The following is a 12,112-nucleotide window of genomic DNA, read 5'->3' as shown; positions in this document are numbered from 1 at the left end:
AACAGAACAAAAATAGAGAAGCCACGTCTCTGGAGAAGCAGAACATGATTAACATACAGATTCCCTGTTACTCAAAGTGTGGTCCATGGGCCCGCAGCATCAACATCACCTGGGATCTTGGTCAGAATGCAGAAGCTCAGGCCACAGGACTTGAATCAGAATTCGAAAAATAACAAATTCTCCAAGTGATCCTCCCAAAATACAAACCATGAAGAGAACTTGGGAAAAAAAAAAAACAACACTCAGCACAAAGCTGTCAGTAGAGAGCAAAGATTTTAGGAAAGAAGAGTAACATTTTGTTCAGTAGGGACTGGCTTTGTTATCTACTCTGAGTCTGGTGCTTCGGTGCATTTTGAAAGACGCAGGACAGGTCTCCTGCAGAAACACGGAGCAGATAAAGGGAACAGCTGTCAGATCGTCCAGATAATCACGCAGTAGGAACTTAGAACCTTAGGAAAAGGGGAGAAGAACCTTGGGGTCCTTGAGAAAACAGGACTTTTATTAAAATTTAGATAGGTTTGTTTCTTGCGCATCTGGGTTGGAGAAACAGTTCCTGCTCACCGCATTAGTTGAACTGAGAGAGCTTCAGGAAAGGCATGATGGCAGGAAAGAAGGGAGATGGGATTCCTGAGTACAGCTTCCTTGACCCACACTCTGCTCAAGTGACTATGCAAAAGTCCAAATCCTCTAGAATCTTCCTCGATTAGCTACATCTAGAATCTCCATTAGAATTTTCAGTGTCATCTAAACCATTCAAGAGTTCAAAATGTGTGTGGCCCGACTGTTGCCAAACTTCCTGTTCTAGCCCATCTCAAGCCCCGCCCCCTGCTTTAACCCATCACGGTGGTGCCATATTGAACTGTTCAGTTCTCTCTCCCTGTTCACCTCTTTCTTCTGCACTTAGTGATGCTGTTTACCCTGCTCCCTCTTCTTGCAACAGCCCATATCCCCTCATCTTGAACAGCCTTTGGTGAATTCCTGCTCAGGCTCTGAACTTCAGCTCACACCTCTCTTCTCCTCCATGCAGCAATTAGGCACACAGCGTTGGCTCCTCCCAGGGTGCCTCATCCATTGCTCTATCCTAACCCTTATTCAATTCAGTTCAGTTCAGTAGCTCAGTCATGTCTGACTCTGCGACACCATGAATCGCAGCACACCAGGCCTCCCTGTCCGTCACCAACTCCCGGAGCACACTCAAACTCATGTCCATCGCGTTGGTGATGCCATCCAGCCATCTCATCCTCTGTCATCCCCTTATCCTCCTGCCCTCAATCCCTCCCAGCATCAGAGGCTTTTCCAATGATTCAACTTTTCACATGAGATTGCCAAAGTATTGGAGTTTCAGCTTCAACATCAGTCCTTTCAATGAACATCCAGGACTGATCTCCTTTAGAATGGACTGGTTGGCTCTCCTTGTGGTCCAAGGGACTCTCAAGAGTCTTTTCCAACACCACAGTTCAGAAGCGTCAATTCTTCAGTGCTCAGCTTTCTTCACAGTCCAAGTCTCACATCCGTACATGACCGCAGGAAAAACCATAGCCTTGACTAGATGGACATTTGTTGGCAAAGTAATGTCTCTGCTTTTGAATATGCTATCTAGGTTGGTCATAACTTTTCTTCCAAGGAGTAAGCGTCTTTTAATTTCATGGCTGCAGTCACCATCTGCAGTGATTTTGGAGCCCCCAAAAATAAAGTCCAACACTGTTTCCACTGTTTCCCCATCTATTTCCCATGAAGTGATGGGACCAGATGCCATGATCTTTGTTTTCTGAATGTTGAGCTTTAAGCCAACTTTTTCATTCTCCTCTTTCACTTTCATCAAGAGACTTTTTAGTTCCTCTTCACTTTCTGTCATAAGGGTGGTGTCATCTGCATATCTGAAGTTATTGATATTTTTCCCGGCAATCTTGATTCCAGCTTGTGCTTCTTCCAGCCCAGCATTTCTCATGATGTACTCTGCATAGAAGTTAAATAAGCAGGGTGACAAGATACAGCCTTGATGTACTCCTTTTCCTATTTGGAATCAGTCTGTTGTTCCATGTCCAGTTCTAACCGTTGCTTCTTGACCTGCACACAGGTTGCCTTGTTGTAATTAATAGTCATCGTGTGTGCTTCCTGCTAGACTCTAGCTTCCTTGATGCAGTGAGCATATCTTATTCATGTATTTCCAATCCCTGTCATTATATCTCGGACATAAGCGATGCTTAATAAATATGAATTTAAGGGAAACGCATGAATACATGAGCATACGAATAGATGAATAACGGATGGATGAAATCAGATTGTTGAGGGCCTCGAGTGCCAGGCAAGGGTAACTGGAGTTTACTGTGCAGCTGTTGCAGGACAATGCAGTAGTAGGGTGTGGGTGAGATGCTGTGATTCAACTCACATGTTAAAAAGCAAAATCAGGGAAAAAAGAAAAACATGTGCATAGAGGGAAAAAAAATCAGGGAGAAAAAAAAAACAGCAACAAAAATCCGCACACTCATTTTGTAAGAAAAATGTCTCATCTCTGCATCTGGAGATCTGGGCAGTTCTAGGTGACAGGACTGTGACGTGCTGTTTCATAGGTACATTCCTTGCTCCTTGTCGGGTTCTCAGTAACCTCAGTCAAAGGCAAGCAGCTCTACGGCATGGTGGCCTCACAAGGTTATCTGCTCTGGTGTGTTCTGACGGTGGGTGGGTGGGATCTCGGATGGCTTTGCCCTTTCTCTGTTGTTTCCAAGATTATTCTGATGTGGGTTATCGGACACACGGACGCGGCCAGAGAGGGTGCCGTGTTCGGAGTGCTAACTCCAGACATGCATGGGCTCCTGTGCCAGCACCCATGTGGCACTTGGTCCCAGAACAGGCCTTTCCTTTCGCAGACAAGTGGACAGAGCCTTTGAGTGACTTCGGCTTCGAATGTCGGTAGAGTCGCAGGGATCTTGGGACCGTGAATGCGTTTAGCAGACTTGCGATCTCCTTGGTTCTATGTTGCACTAGCCTTGAATGTATTTATTACAGGGTGACTATTAGAGCAAGGAATAAAGTTGAGGGTCTTTCAAGATCGATTCCAAACTTGGGGAAGCATGCTGTGAATTTGGCAAATGGGTTCTGTCTGGGGGAAACTTGGAAAGCTCTCAACACAGCATTCTTAATGTAGGGCCTCAGTTCCCGCGGCAGCTTTTGACTGGCTGTGGGATTCTTAATTCAGGTCTTGGGTTTTTTTTCAGAATGTTCTACTGGGCTGTTAAACAGCTGCTGTGTTTAACCACAGATGTGGGTGCATTTTATGGATGTGATTCCTGTGTGTATGTGTGTGTGTGTGCCAATAAACAAACATGTATATATTTAAAACCAATATTGACACAGTGTTAAGACTGAAATCTTTGCAGTCAAATCAGGAAATTCCAAAGTTACATTTCCTATAACAGTATCCTTTTGGTCCCTTGCAGATCCTGTCTGTTGCACCACATTTATTTAACTCCAAAACCGCATGAGGATTGACCGCTCCAGGCCCTAAACTCACTGAAGCCATTGTACAAATTCTTTGATTTTTTGAGGGGTTTTGATTTGACATCTTAGCTTCATGTTAGCAAATCAAACTTTGATTTGGAAAGGTGGGAGAGAAACAAAGGAATCAGGAAAGATGTTTTCATCAATGAGTCGGAGAAGAAAAACGTCTAGTTTTATTCTCTGGTTAAGAATCTTTATCCAAATGGAAGTTAAAACCGCAGAGGAAATGTTCCTTGTCTCAGGCTCAACACTCATTGTTTCAACCTTCTATACTCAAAAATAGGAAACCATTTCTCTTCAAAATTGGCTTTCATTCCCTTCCTTAATGAGGACTACAATCTTGCCAAATTTGAAGTTCACAGCTTCAGTCATTTTTGAATTGCAGAAGCACAGATAAAACATTTTGATATTTTTTTATGATGGAAAATATGCCATTTTCCCCATCTAGGTGTATGGTAATAATCTCTGATGTATCACATCAAAGTTTAGACTTGAGTGAGTTCTCTGGGTCTAAAGTGCCATAAGCAGCAGCGGTGGCTTTTGCTGTGTGCTCGCGTGTTGTCTAGCGGCTGCCCATCCATTTGGTTCCCTTTCATGGCTGTTATCTGGTTGGGGTCATTTGGCAACAGGTGCTGATGGGTGGCAGACCAGACCTGGGAGTTACTCATCTGACTCTTAACTGGGTGCCCTCCACATTCTCACTTTTGAATCTCACTGTTTATTATGTTCCTGCCTTCTTTTTCCCTGCTTCCAAAATCTTCTGAGAGTTGCCAGAGAATAAGAGACAAATTGTGCAAATTAAATGTCAGGAAGTGGTACATTAGTAAGGGAGCTTTTTGCCATCCATGGTACAGCCGATTCCCCTCTCTTGAAGCCAAATACTTCTCCAAATTGAAGTAGGCTTGATGAATTTCTTTTTTTTTTTTTTTAAGTTAAAGTATGACAGCTGCTTATTTTCATTTTTGTTCATCTGGTGAAACCAGAAGGGGCCCAGAGAAGTCATTACTGTCCACTGTGTGAGGGGCTCTAGGAAATGCGTTGAGGGTAAAATGCATGAACAGTATTGTTCACCATATGTAGACTAGAAACATCCTTATGTTCAGGGTCCGTGGGTAAGAGGGGGAGTGTGTTATAATTAACTGTATAGGACATATGGGGGACTAGAAAGTTTACTCCTTGGAGACTAGTTTAGTTATAAAATCAAACAAACAATGAAAACAGAGTCAATTAACAATGGCTCTATCACATGTTGTCATGGAATGCCTGCGGTTCCTGTGGAAGCCCCCTATAGTTGGGGGCCCGGGCGTGTCCTGACCCTGCAACCCCTCTTTTCTGGAAAAGGCAGGACAGGGTGTATCAGAGGAAGTGAGCCAGGTCATCAGAGGGTGGAATCTGTAGAGAAGGGCGAGGGAGAGAGAGTGAGGGAGATGGATTTATCTGCCACTGCACGCCCTCTCTCTGTCTTCACCAAAGGCCGCTGGAAAGTCTACAAGTGACTTTTTCCCCCAGCGCCCATGTTGCAGTGGCCAACTGAGGATCATCTGTCAACATGGCATTCTGTCCAACTGTAGGCTCACCGAGAACTGGGTTAGCATGCCACGATCCGCTTCGTCACTCCATCTCTGGGGACCAGGCAGTCTGACTGACTGAATCTTTTGACAGAAAAAGCCTGGTCTGACTGGGAGCTTGTGTTCTCAGGACAGCAAATGTTTTAAACCTGATGAATCCGACCTTCCTCAAATCCAGACAAGCCTCTATGCTTCTGAGACATGCCCCGTGCCAAGACAGAAGGCAGACAGGGCCAGACCCTGAGACTGCAGACGAGAAGGGGGTTTGTGGAGTGTTTTAGCAAGACTGCCTTTCATCCACTTGGCTGCATCTGATGCCTTCCAGACATTTCTTGAAAAAATGCTCACAACCTTGAGGGCCTCATTTAATGTTAATAGGCACATTTGCAAAATGTAGACTTACCTTTCTAATGACTGTATTACAATTCATAGAAACTTTGGATCCCATCCGTTTGTTGTTGTTGCTACATCGGGTCTGACTCTGTGTGATCTCAGGCACGCCAGGCATCCTTGTCTTTCACTGTCTCCCAGAGGTTGCTCAGACTCACGTCCGTTGAGCTGGTGATGCCATCCAACCGTCTCATCCTCTGTCAACACCTTTTTCTCCTGCCCTCAATCTTTCCCAGCATCAGCGTCTTTTCTAATGAGTCAGCTCTTCGCATCAAGAAACCAAAGTATCAGAGCTTCAGCTTCGGGGTCAGTCCTTCCAATAAATATTCAGGGTTGATTTTTTTTAGGATTGACTATTTTGATCTCCTTGCTGTCCAAGGGACTCTCAAGGGTCTTCTTTAGCACCACATTTTGAAAGCATCAGTTTTTCAGCACTCAGCCTTCTTTATGGTCTAACTTTCAAATCCATACATGATTACTGGAAAAACCATAGCTTTGACTATACAGACCTTTGTCAGTAAAGTGATGTCCCTGCTATTTAATACTCTGTCTACATTTGTCATGACGTTCCTTCTAAGGAGCAAGCATCTTTTAATTTCATGGCTGCAGTCACCTGCAGGCTCAGTGATTTTGGAGCCCAAGGGAAAAAAAATCTGTCACTGCTTCCATTATTTCCCCTTCTATTTTCCATGAAGTGATGGCATTGGATGCCATGATCTTAGTTTTTGGAATGCTGAGTTTTAAGCCAGCTTTTTCACTCCCACCAGTAGCTTGCTCAAAAACCTTCCATGGCTCCCTGTGGTCCTTAGGATACAGTTAAAACTGTTAGCAGAGCTTAGAGCTTCTTTCTCTGATCCTTTTGTGCTTCCATCCTCATCTTTCTTTATCCACCACCCTCTAGACCCTACTGCTGTTTTTAGTTCCCAGAGACTCTCGAAAGCCTTCCTTGACCCTCCTCATCCTCCTCCTCCCTTTCCGCATCTTTTGAATTTGGTTCAGTGTCTCTGCCATGTTGTCATACAGTCTTGAGTAGTTTTTAACACTTGAGTTGTTCATATTTACCTTATTTCCTGTATTTGTTTGGTTGTTTGCCTTTCTAACTATACAATAACAGTATCTATGAGATTCAGGACCACCCTGTCTGTCTGGCTTCCCCGTGGAGCCCTGAGCATAGCACAGCGCTTGGCACATAGTGAGTGTTCAATGAATATTTGTTAAGTGCATGAATGAATTATTTTTATTAGAGATAAGATTCAACGACCGCTTATTAGTCCAAATCACTGCGACTCCAGAATCGCTGCAGACAGTGATCGTGGCCATGGTTTCTTTTATAAAATTAATTCTAAAAATGTATGTCCTTGCTAATTTACCTTGACTTTGTTCTCTTTTGAACTCTCTTTCTTCTGGAAGTTTCAAAATGGTCTTTGGGCCCACAGTGTTAAAGCTGTGACCTGAAAGATCTGAAATAAAAGTCCCTTGGACTCTATAGGACGCTGTCTAAATTCCATAGTCCTAGGGCTGCTTTATAGGTCAAAATCTCTTATATATAAAAACAAAAAACCACCATTGGAGCATTTGAATTCTTTATTTTATTTTTTAAAATTGATTAATTAATTACTCTGCCCTGGCTTTTTGTTGCTTTCTGAGGGATTTATCTAGTTGAGGAGAGTAGGGGCTATTCTCAAGTGGTGGTGTGGAAGCATTTTTTTTTTTTTTACTTAAATTTATTTATTTTTAACTGGAAGATAGTTGCTTTACAATATTATGCTGGTTTTTGCTGTACATTTACATGAATCAGCCTTAGGTATAGGTACGTCCGCTCCCTCTTGAATATTTTAAATTGGTACTAAAATGTACCGACTTCGTGTGAAATTTTGTTGTCTCATGAATGTCTGTATGGCTCTGTTTTGATGCCCAGAGATTTGTGTATCTAACGGAGATGGGCAGCCAGGGGCACGTGCTCTGAGATTCTGCATCTCAATCGAGGTGTGAGGAAGTCGAGATACTCAACAGGCAGGGCCTAGCATCCTGAGGCCTATCTGAAGCTGTCCCTTGGAGAAGGAACAGGCAGGGACTCTGCCTACAAAAGGTTTTCTCTCGGCCAACACTGAAGCCTAAAACACCTCCCACTGGAGTGTCTTGCGTGAGTGTGAAGTAGCTTCAGTAGTGTCTGATTCTTCGCGACCCCATTGACTGTAGCCTGCTAGGCTCCTTTGTCCATAGGATTCTCCAGACAGGAACACTGGAATGAGTTGCCATGCCTTCATCCAAGGAACATTCCCTACCCAGGACTGAACCCATGTCTTCTGTGGCTCCTGCATTGCAGGTGAATTCTTTAACTGCTGAACCACCAGGGCAGCCCAGGAGTCCTCTTAGAATTCATTATTTCATTATTGCCTTGAACAAATGCTGTATTTTAGAGGGGAAACACATTAACTCATTAAACCCATTCTTGTGGACTAGGTTCAGGCTAGATCTGCTGGTTCAGCGGTCCCCAAACCTTTTGGCACCAGGGACCAGCTTTGTGGAAGACAATTTTTCCATGGGACAAGGGTTGGGGGCCTGGAGGTTGGGGACTCCCTGAGGTAGGCCACCTCTTTGAAGAAAGAGAACAGAATCCCGGAGTGCTGAAATTCCAACCGTAGACAGCCATTGGCAGGAATCAAGGGAAATGTGAAGCCTGTAGGGGATTGTGTGGAGACCAGCCGCTGGAAGGAGGGGTGCCGAGAGGTGCGGAGTCTGGGCAGCCGTGGCTACTGCATGTGTGTGTGTGTGTGTGTCCACACGTGTGTGTATAAGACCTGGGATCCCAAAGCCTTCGTGTGCGGCAGCACTGGTAGCTTTCAGCTCTTGGATTTGCCCAGGAACATGTGCGCGTGAAGTCACTTTAGTCGCTTGAAGTCACTTTAGTTGCTTTTAGTCACTTTAGTGGCTTTGCGACCCCATGGACCATAGCCTATTAGGCTCCTTTGTCCTTGGGATTCTTCAGGCAAGAATACTGGAGTGAGCTGCCATTTTCTTCTCCAGGGGATTTCCCCACCCAGGCATCAAATGTGCGTCTTTTGCATCTCCTGCATTGGCAGGCGGGTTCTTTATCATTAGTCCAGGCACATGCCCGTGGTCAACTCCATGCATCTCTGAGACAGGAGGTGGGAGGGACAAGTCACACAGCTGTGCCTCAGTTTCTCTAGCTGCCAAGATTGCTATTGAGTAGAAATCAGGCTGATAAAAACTCTCGAGATAGATTGTTAAGTGTTAATCTGGTTCACTTCGCATTCTTTGATATCTTTGCCAAAAAATACCGCATACATATTTGTCTGTATTTGTGGAGCACACATTCACTCAGTTTCAATGGGACTGAGCCTAGTAATGTCCTTCTGATCCCTTTGTGCGTGCATGCCCTGTTGCTTAAGTGGTGTCCAACTCTTTGTGACCCTGTGGACTGTAGCCACCTGGTTCCTCTGTCCATGGGATTCTCCAGGCAAGAAAGCTGAAGTGGGTTGCCATGCCCTCCTCCAGGGCATCTTCCTGACCCAGGGATCGAACCCATGTCTCCTGTGTCTCCTGCACTGCAGGCGGATTCTTTATTGCTGAGCCACTGGGGAAACCCTCTGATTCCTTTGGTAGCTTAAAAAAAAAAAACACCCGTGTTTCTTGGCCCACGTTTGTCCAGTTCCTCCTTTCCTCATCCCAGTTTCGGTGGCATTTTCTCTCCTCTGATGGATGTATACAGTACAAAGGTTTTCCCAGGTGAAGAAAATCCAGGGGAAGAATTGGACAGAAAGCCTGGCGTGGGACCAGAGTGGATTTAACCCATATTTAAAGTCTCACTTTCAGTAACTGGTGAGGGTGATACTTCTGGAGTGTAGGAACCAGCTGGTATTAGTGAAAGTGTGAAGCTCTGCTGATGGAGAACGGGGCAGGGAAGGTTTGTGGGTGTGTTTCGAAGTCTGTTGGATGCAACTGGCTTAATTTCCTTTGTTCATCTGCTTGAGTGTTTGCAGTGATTTGAGAGGACGGTTTGCTCCCCGCTCCAACACTTTCAGTGAAGTGTGCTGATACTGCCACTCATTAGGTTGTCAGCAGGATACAATGCTGTGCATTCCGTTTACATCAGGAAATCCTCTGTTAGAGGACCATGCAAGACACCGCGTCTGGTCCTATCTAGAGCTCGTGTGTGAGAGAGACAGAGGTAGAGACAAAGAGAGCCAGAATCAGAGAGCAAGGGGCAGGGGACAGAACCAGTGGGGAAAAAATGGGCAGAGATAAACAGAGTTACTAAGACAGGACAAAGATGCACCAAGAGAGCTGCAGAGCCAGAGACGGATGAAAACAGAGAGAGCGAAGGAAGCACAGAGCAACTGAACAAGACTCACAGAGAACTGCAGAGAATGAGAACAGGGAAAGGAAAGGAGAGAGAGAAGAGGGCGGAGAGGAGGAGGGTAGCAAGGGGAGAGATGGACAGGTGAGGGGCTGCAGGAGAGGGAGGGAAGAAGGGGAAAGAGGACGGCGAGGGCAGGGAGGCAGAGGATCTTCCACCAGGCCTCTGTCTTATATTTTTAAGCCACCACAATATCAGGGGGCCACTCATTTGTATGTCAGATTTTATCAGCAATCAGAACCCAGGGATCATGGAGAGGGAAGAGGCTGCTGCCCTGACTCACTGACTCCTCAGAGCAGTTACAGGCATTGAGGCAAGAAAACGAGGGGGAGAGTGGTTAAAAAAAATAAGAAATTCCAGAAAGTTTATGCACAAGTCTATTTTGTTTTTGGCAGTAATTTCTTAAAAGTGATCTGTGGAGTGAATTTCATGTCTTGAATCCAGATTTCCCAAAGCCGTGTGGTGGAGATGGTTCCTCTGGAAGATACGTGGGTTCTCCTTGGAAGATTCTGTCTGTGTTCATCTTGTTGCCCATTTCCCTGCACATCGAGGTGCCCAAGTTAAGGGTGTATGTTCTAGTCGGGGCAGTTTTGGTCTCAGAGTAGAGAAATCCACTCAAGTTAAAAGGGAACCAAGTATTGGGAGGTTGGGATTGATGTATATGCCCTGCCATGTATAGAACAGATAGCTAGTTGGAACCTGCTGTATAGCACAGAGAGCTCAGCTCGGTGTGCAATGATGACTTAGCGGGTGGGATGGAGAACGGGAGAAGGGAGGTCCAAGAGAGAGGGGATATATGTATACAGAGAGCTGATTCACTTTATTTTATGGCAGAAACCAAGCCAGCATTGTAAAGCTATTCTGGCTCAATTTAACAAAAAGAGGGACCAAGTAATGAGAATGGCTTCCTAGGTGGCACAATGGTAAAGAATCCTCCTAATGAAAGAGACATGGGTTTGACTCCTGGGTTGGGAAAGTGCCCTGGAGTCAGAAATGGCAACCCACTCCAGTATTCTTGCCTGACAAACTTCACGGATAGAGCAAACTTTCACTTTCACCCTTGATGTTCTACAGAAAAACTCAAATATCTTGGAAGCTCAGTCTACCTGCCTGGTCCTTAAAATGGCTTAAAGTAAGGATTACTTCACCTCTGCATTGGCCAGTGGGACTGGAGGTGGACCAACCCTGGGTTAAACTGTTGAAGGCATTGGATTTTAACCTTGGAAGCTGGAACTTGACTTCCAAGACAGCAAATGCCAAAATGTGCTCTTTTGAACATCAGTTTCATGAGATGTTACCTAAAGGAAAGTCTTCAGGATCAGGAATGGTTAGGAAATACTGGGTTCATCATGTTTTGGAAGGTTTCTCTTCTGCAGAATTTCTTCTTAGAAACAATGTGTATTAGCATTTGGGTCATTCCAACAGGATTGTCTTTCTCCTCCCTTCTCATCTTCCCAAATGCCTGCATTTCCTACTTTCCCCTGGATAGCTCATTTTGTACTCATCACATACTGGCTTGGTTTCATTATTTAATATCTGATGAATCCCTGTTTACTTGCCCACCTGGATTGTGAATCTCCTGCATTTAGGGACCTAAACTTTCTTATAGTTTAAGCCTAACTCTGAGTTATTTAGACCGTAAGTTCGAGTTTAAAAAAAGTTCATTTAGATCATGCAGGCATGCATACTCTCACTTTAGTCCTGTTCAACTTTTTGCAAGCCCGTGAACTGTAGACCACCAAGCTCTTCTTGCCATGGGATTCTCCAGGCAAAATTCCTGGAGTGAGTTGCCATTTCCTCCTCCAGGGGAATCTTCCTGACGCAGGGATCGAAACTGTCTCCTGTGTCTCCTGCACTGATAGGTGGGATCTTTATCGCTAGCGCCACCTGGGAAGCCCTGAATCTGGGTTACTTTCTACTAAACTCTGCCCCTGATAGAGAATTAGTCCTGAGATATTAATACCTTGGTACTTCCAGCCTATGGGACAGTATGACTGGAAAACCCCTCAGGCAGAGGGACAATGGGGAGCCATCCGAGGGCTTTGGAACACCATGGGACCCCTGGAAAGAGGGGCAGGGCACTAGTGATGCCCTGTCACGTTATCCAAGAACAGCATTATTTAACTGACCTCCCTTATTCCTAGCAGTTAAAAAATACACACTTCTTCAGTCTTGTACCAACACTTAAATGAGCAGTTTTCTGGTCTGGGCTAGCACATTTGCTTAGATTTCTCCCTGCTTCTGGAATCAACTGCTGCAAATCTCCCACTGCCTC

Source organism: Ovis aries, chromosome 23 (assembly GCF_016772045.2).
Source record: "Ovis aries strain OAR_USU_Benz2616 breed Rambouillet chromosome 23, ARS-UI_Ramb_v3.0, whole genome shotgun sequence".
NCBI classification, from domain to species: Eukaryota; Metazoa; Chordata; class Mammalia; order Artiodactyla; family Bovidae; genus Ovis; species Ovis aries.
Note: the sequence above shows the minus strand (reverse complement) of the source record.